The following is a 7,943-nucleotide window of genomic DNA, read 5'->3' as shown; positions in this document are numbered from 1 at the left end:
TAAGATTGGTCAGCTTCCAATGTGTGGTCTGCCATGTTTCCTCTGCCAAGTCAAAGCAAGAATGTACGACTTTGATTCCCACATCCAAACAAACCCTTTCTCAGAAGACTAATGTTTAGCCAATCATGATCCCAGCATTAACAGGGCGCTGCATGGCTGACATCACTCTTTATAAAATCCTTAAAATGATCAGAAGGCCTGGCCTTTGCATCATAATCTGAACAATAAGTGCATTTCTGATGTTAAAATGTTCTTCCACTCTTCTTAACATGAAATCAGCTGGAGCTGAAGTCCTGAACCTATCATGGAAAGACTTGTATAAGATCCTGTAGCCTCCAGAGACATGAAAACACAGCTGAGCCCTGTGCACAGCTGGTGCAGGCAGAGGAGATTAATCTTTTAAAAGATACGCCTGGATTTGGTTTACTTATAGTAGTTTTTAACTGTTTTTTTTTCTGTTTTCCATGAATTTTATCACTGCCCTTAACCTGTAAGAAGTCCTTTGATACTCATGCATTTGTTCTTAAGGAAAACAAAAAAAGTCAGCTTCTCAAAGACTGCTGTAAAAATATGCAGGAATATAGTAACCCTTTAAAGCTCAGTATAATTACATAATTACACTTTTTTTTTCTATTAAAAAATGCAAATAAAATAATTTCCATAAAATACATTTCTAATACATTTTTCAGGCCCTGAAATGAGACAGTTATTGGCAGGAAAATTGATTTTACTGCATTATTTTTTTCTACAGTGTCAGATAAAAAATAATAATAATAATAAAATAATAATAATAATAAAAAAATACACTCATGGCCCTAAGGACAAAAAAAGTCTGCTTCCAAAAAAATAGTTATTTTAATAATTTTTTCACTTTAAATGTGTCAGTCTACTACTACTTCTTCAACTACTTTTACTACTTCATCCTGAAATATACGTGTAAAATAAAAAATACCTTTTGGGGGGTTTTAACCCTTTAAAGGCCAGTATGTTAACATAACTCCACAGTTTTTAACTAAAATAATAGCACAAATAATTTCCATAAAATACATTTCAAGTAGTATTTGCTTATAGTTATAATTAGGGACTGAGATGGGTCAATAATTGGCAGCAACAATGATTTTGAAGCATTGTTGTTTTGTTTTGTTTTTTGCAGTGTCAGATTAAAAAAAAAAAATCCCCAAATCAGCTGTAAAAAACTCTTTAAATGAGTCAATCTTTTAAAACTACTTCAGCCTGAAATATATCAAATATTGATTATATTTTGGGGATTTTAACCCTTTAAAGGCCAGTATGTTTACACAACTTCACAGTTTTTAATAGAACAAGTTCACAAAAATTTAATAAAATACACATACACACACCCAAACACATAGCAGCACAGACTTATCCTGTCAGTAGCAGAGCACCTTTTGCAGAAAACGGTAAAAACTGTGAAATTTTGCGGGGTTCTTTGAATGGAAAAACATAGCGCCATCTGGTGGACAAATATAAAGATTCAAAATTGAAAGCTAGTAGTGTCAAAAGAAATCTTAATATAAAGGAATGCATTAGTTTATGTTCAGATAAATGTGTAATCAAAAATGGCATTTTCAATGGTTTTCAATGGGACGTTTTTTTCCCTTAGGAGCAAATGTGTCGGCCATTTTAGGCTAATTTGAGGAACTGAGATGACAATTCTAACATTTTTTTTAATTCAATCCCTCTGGCAAATTCAAGCTATATTCATTCAACACAGACAAAATGGCTTGAAAATAAAATAAACTGAATGGCAAAAAAAAAAAAGTTTGGATGTCTTAAGTGTTAAAGGAAGATAAATCATCAAAGTATTGTGTGTCAGTCTCCTCTGAATGCCACACAATAGCTGTGATTTATCATAACAGAGCCAGCCATTTTTATTGTATAAGGCTGTCTGTGGTAGGCTTTTGGAGTAAACATCTCATCATTGTGAGGTAAAGTTTCCCTGCCGACTCGTGCCTCAGCTCCAGAACAAAGTTTGGAGGAATAACAGTGGATTTAAAGGCAGGTATATCTGACAGCTCCTGCTGCTTCCACCTACTGTGATTGTTGCAACAGCAAGTTTGTTAAGGATAAGAGGATTTTTTTCACTTCCCACTCTCTGGCTCACCTCTCCACCAACTCTCCACAAATACAGCATCTCAGCAGCCTAAGTAGGCTACACCACGTTACGCAACATGAACACTTGGGGACATGTTGGCAGAAGCATTCTTACATTTTTTTCCCCCTAGCAAAACACTACATCTCGCTTCCTGTTTGGTGGCGTTTTGAGCTTGATATAAGGGCGCCGATGACTGCCCTCTCAGCGCCAGCCTTCAATGGCTCCCTGAAATGCTTCTTGTTTCTCTGTTGCCTCATTATAATCCTTTGTGTATCCTCTGTGAATGGCTGATGATGATTATGCAAATGTTCCGTCGGAGAGCAGCATGGGTAATTATCACAGCAGAGAATGAAGCTTTTTGAAATTCTCTGACTGCAGAAGTGAAAACCGTGGGTCTTCAGAGAGTGTAAGAGCACATATTTATCAGTTTGGACAAGTTAGGGGCTTTTGAGATTTTGGCAGTGATGTCTATCAAGCCTGTGATGTTGTTTCAAAGCTTACGTGTGAGATTGGAAGTGGTTTTTAGTGGTTTTCACATCATCTGAACAGGAAGTTGAATGGAAAATTTTGTGAATTTAAAAGCATTCTCAATTGTTTTCCATGTAAAAGTGATACCCTGCATTCATTTACAGATGCAAGAAAAAGTATGTGAACCCTTTGGGATTTCTTGGATTTCTGCATAAATTGGTCATAAAATGTGTTTTGATCTTCATCTAAGTCACAACAATAGACAAACACAGTCTGCTCAAATTAATATTGCACAAAAAAATGATATGTTTTCATGTTTTTATTGAACAAACCATGTAAACATTCACAGTGAAGGGTGGAAAAAGTATGTGAACCCCTAGGCTAATGACTTCTCAAAGAGCTAATTGGAGCCAGGAGTCAGCCAACCTGGAGTCCAATCAATGTGATGAGACTGGATGTTTTGGTTAAAGCTGCCCTGCCCTATAAAAAACACACACCAGTTTTGAGTTTGCTGTTCTCAAGAAGCATTGCCTGATGTGAACCATGCCTGGCACAAAAGAGCTTTCAGAAGACCTACGACCAAGAATTGTTTTCCTGCAAAATGTCTTGATAAAATTGGGAATTCATTTTTCCGTCAATGACAGCAATCCGTCCAGACCCCTAGGCAGCAAAGCAGCCCAAAACCAGGCTGGCCCCTCCACCATATTTCACAGTTGGGATGAGGTTTTGATGTTGGTGTGCTGTGCCTTTTTTTTCCACACATATAGTTGTGTGTTCCTTCCAAACAACTCAACTTTGGTTTCATCTATGGACAGAATGTTTTGCCAGTAGTGCTGTGGAACATCCAGGTGCTCTTTAGCAAACTTCAAACATGCAGCAATGTTTTTTTTGGGACAGCAGTGGCTTCCTCCGTGGTGTCCTCCCATGAACTCCATTCTTGTTTAATGTTGTATTTATTGTAGATTTGTCAACACAAATGTTAGCATGTCTGTAAGTCTTTAGCTGACACTCTAGGAGTCTTCTTCACCATACTGAGCATTCTGTGATGTGCTCTTGCAGTCATCTTTACAGGATGACCACGCCTAGGGAGAGTAGCAACAGCGCTAAACTTTCTCCATTTGTAGACAGTCTTACCGTGGAAACATGAACATCAAGGCTTTTAGACATACTTTTGTAACCCTTTCCAGCTTCATGCAAATCTGAGAGCTCTTTTGTGCCAGGCATGGTTCACATCAGGCAATGCTTCTTGAGAACTGCAAACTCAAAACTGGTGTGTGTTTTTTATAGGGCAGGGCAGCTTTAACCAAAACATCCAATCTCATCACATTGATTGGACTCCAGGTTGGCTGACTCCTGGCTCCAATTAGCTCTTTGAGAAGTCATTAGCCTAGGGGTTCACATACTTTTTCCACCCTGCACTGTGAGTGTTTAAATGGTTTGTTCGATAAAAACATGAAAACGTATCATTTTTTTGTGCAACATTAGTTTAAGCAGACTGTGTTTGTGTATTGTTATGACTTAGATGAAGATCAGAACACATTCTATGACCAATTTATGCAAAATATCAAGAATGCCAAAGGGTTACCATGGTACAAAAAGAAGAACCGTGCCTTCCGTAGCAAAATGATCTTCATGCATGACAATGCACCATCTCATGCTGCAAAGAATCCCTCTGTGTCATTGGCTGCTATGGGCATAAAAGGAGAGAAACTCATGGTGTGGCCCCCATGCTCCCCTGACCTCAACCCTGTTGAGAACCTTTGGAGTATCCTCAAGCTAAAGATCTATGAAGGTAGGAGGCAGTTCACATCAAAACTGCAGCTGTGGGAGGGTATTCTGACATCCTGCAAAGAAATTCAAGCAGAAACTCTCCAAAAACTCACAAGTTCAATGGATGCAAGAATAGTGAAGGTGATATCAAAGAAGGGCTCCTATGTTAACATGGAACTTGGCCTGTTAAGATGTTTTTGATTGAAATAGCTTTGATTTCAGTAAATATGACCTCCTAATTCTGAAAATTCAACATATGACCATTTTCAGTTCTTTACAACCTATAAAATGTTTTAAAACCCTGTTGTGTTTAATAATGTGGAACAGTGTATTTTGAGTTTTTTATTTTTAGAAAAAAAAAATTATCATTGGGAGGTTTGCTCAATAAAATTTGAATTATGCTCTAACGATTGATGACTTCAAAAATTATTCTATCATTTACATCAACTATTTAGGAAAATCAGGGAAAAATACCTTTTGCATAATAATTTGGAACGCGGTGTAAAATGAAATTTTGTCTTGTTTTTTTTTTAGCATAAATGTTGTCTGTCATTCTCATTTCACCAAATGTCTCAACAAAGAGATAAACGAGGCTGATTAACAGCTCCAGCTTTTCTTCACCATCATCAGGTCTCATCCTCTCCTTTTGCCTCTCTGGCCTTACTTCTTCTGCAAAAGCTGTGATGGGGAGGGTCTTAGGGGTTCCAGAGTGTTGATTGGTAGGCCAAAGTTGATGGACAATGGATTCATCCAATGACGCACAGTGAGAGGTAATGGCATGTGCCTTATGCTCTCTTATTGGTACTGTAGCTCAGACTGTGAATCACGTGGAATGGCAGGTGAGGGCGAAAGTAAAGGATGAGATTCTCCTGTTCACCAAAGTGTTTGAACCACATTTCTATGAAGTAAAATGATAAAGATATGAATAAAAAATAGCAAAAGAATTGCGATGAAGTCAGCAGCACATGTGCCAACCTCAGCTTATCATTTTCTGCAAAAACACGCTCGCTTCAATCCAGGTGTCAAGTAACTTCGTACAAATACTTTGTTACTTTACTTAAGTAGAAATTTTGAGTATCTATACTTTACTGGAGTAATTTTTTTTCAGCCAACTTTTAACTTCTACTTCTTACATTTTTATGCAATTATCTGTACTTTCTACTCCTTACATTTTAAGAATAGCCTCTTTGATCCGATTTCATTTCAGCTTGTTTTCATTCCGGCTTGGCATCGTTCAAAAAATCACAAATAAAAAAAACAAAAAACTAACCAGATAAATCGCGCCATCCGGATAGAGTGAATTTGATTGTGGTTGGATGAGAAGTATAAACATAATACCATTCTGACACCCTATTGGTTTGTTTGTAATCCATGGCACCTGCACACATGACACGAATCACGTCGCACTCCAGCAAAGAAATATCAGACGTATGTAGCCTAGTACGAAGATTTCTGTGGCAGAGACTCAAGAGAACTGGAGCGACATGTCCCAACCAAGCACCAGTGAGGAGGTTGGTAGTACACATATATGGTTCTTGAATGTGTTTGCCTTGTACTAAAATGTGTTCATTTTCAATGGGCATAAATGTGGCTGAAACAGGAGCATCCCAATTTTTTTAACATTAACATTTTAATATAACATTATAGTCATTATGGCCTTTGGAAAAGTTTTTTTTTTTTTGGGAGGTGGGGTAGAGCACTATGATAGAATGTAATGCAATGGAACGGAATGGTAGAATGGAATGGATTGGTAGATTGGAATGGAATGGTAGAATGGAATGGAATGGTAGAGTGGAATGGATTGGTAGATTGGAATGGAATGGAATGGTGGAATGGAATGGATTGGTAGATTGGAATGGAATGGTAGAATGGAACGGAATGGTAGAATGGAATGGATTGGTAGATTGGAATGGAATGGTAGAATGGAATGGAATGGTAGAGTGGAATGGATTGGTAGATTGGAATGGAATGGAATGGTGGAATGGAATGGATTGGTAGATTGGAATGGAATGGAATGGAATGGTAGAATGGAATGGAATGGTAGATTGGAATGGAATGGTAGAATGGAATGGAATGGATTAGTAGATTGGAATGGAATGGTAGAATGGAATGGAATGGTGGAATGGAATTGGCCCCTGTGCCGTGGCCTAAGCTTTTGTCCTTAATGGGATTTTTTTCTCCCTTCATTACTTTAAATTTTACACTTTAAGTAGTTTTGAAACCATTACTTTTATACTTTTACTCCAGTAAAAAGCTTGAGTTGATACTTCAACTTCTACAGAAGTCTTTTTAAACCCTAGTATCTATATTTCTACCTAAGTAATGAATAAATGAATACTTTCGACACCTCTGCTTCAACCAGTTGCTAGCAGTGAACTAAAGACGTCACTTATTGGAAACTTACAGCAGTTGTACATGAATGCCCAATCTTTAATATAGAACACTCAGTGTGACTGTGGTTTTATCCTCATAAACCCTCATTATTTAATAGTCATAACTCGTATTTTTAGTGTTAATAAAAAATGAAATCTTAACTGTGGAGAGAGACGTGATTTTTGCCGCCACTCTCCTGCTGTGAAAAGCACAATCTGGAACAAAGGGTACAGATATCCATGTGCCATTTTTATTGAATTTTTCCAGTCATTTGGTACTTTTATTCAAACACCAGAAGACTGCTGGATAACTCCAACAGAGCTGAAGGTTTGGATTTAAAATTTTAAGAGAAATTTGGTTTATTTAGTCCCTGAGAAGTGGTTTTCATCCAGTTGTTTTAACATTTTATTACCTTAGATTCAATACAACCCTGGCTAACATTTACCTTCTGGTTGGGACAAATTTTAATTGCATGCCACTGTTAATGACACATGATTTATCTGTTTGGGCATGACTAAAATGAAGATGAACCTGTGCAGAGCATTGGTATTCACTGAAGCACTAATAAGGCTAAAAAGGAGGTGGACAGGAGAGATCCTCGCAGCAGACCTCGCTACATCTCTGAGGCATCAAATGTGCCATCATGAGAGAAAAACAGCTACATTGATTTAGTTAAAAGGAAATAAGAGTAAAGACAGGCAAATCAGTTAAAAGCTTGAGTTGATGTGGAAGTAGGAAAAAGCAAAGACTCCCACTGAGAGGCCGGCTTTGAGAGCTTCAGTACCAAGGCTGAGTGGCCTCCTGGCAGGGGTGCGGGGAAGTCGACTGCCTGAGGTCAATTAACCTCTATAGCAGCCAGAGCCGGGCTCTAAGGAACGCTTGTTTTATAGATACTGACAAGGCACAATTTGTCCTTTCGAACTGCGGTGGCGCTTGCATAAAGCGGGTCATGGGGCAATGAGGCATACCAACTAAAAACCATCCTCAAATTTGGCCTGGCTTGTAACTTCCCCTCAGGAACACTTCCTTATCAGGGTCAGGCACCGGTCTAACTTTTCAAGGAACTTCCCTTCGCAGCAAAAAAGTTCATGCTCATAGCAGAAACCGCATTTTAAATTGATCTATTTTCATTGTGTTGGAGAACAAAGGCATGTCATCTCCAAGTGATCCAGACAATGGTTTAAAACTAGAATCCGCGGGACTCCAGTCGGTGAGA

The sequence above is a fragment of the Cheilinus undulatus genome, linkage group 23 (assembly GCF_018320785.1).
Source record: "Cheilinus undulatus linkage group 23, ASM1832078v1, whole genome shotgun sequence".
Classification (NCBI taxonomy): Eukaryota; Metazoa; Chordata; class Actinopteri; order Labriformes; family Labridae; genus Cheilinus; species Cheilinus undulatus.
Note: the sequence above shows the minus strand (reverse complement) of the source record.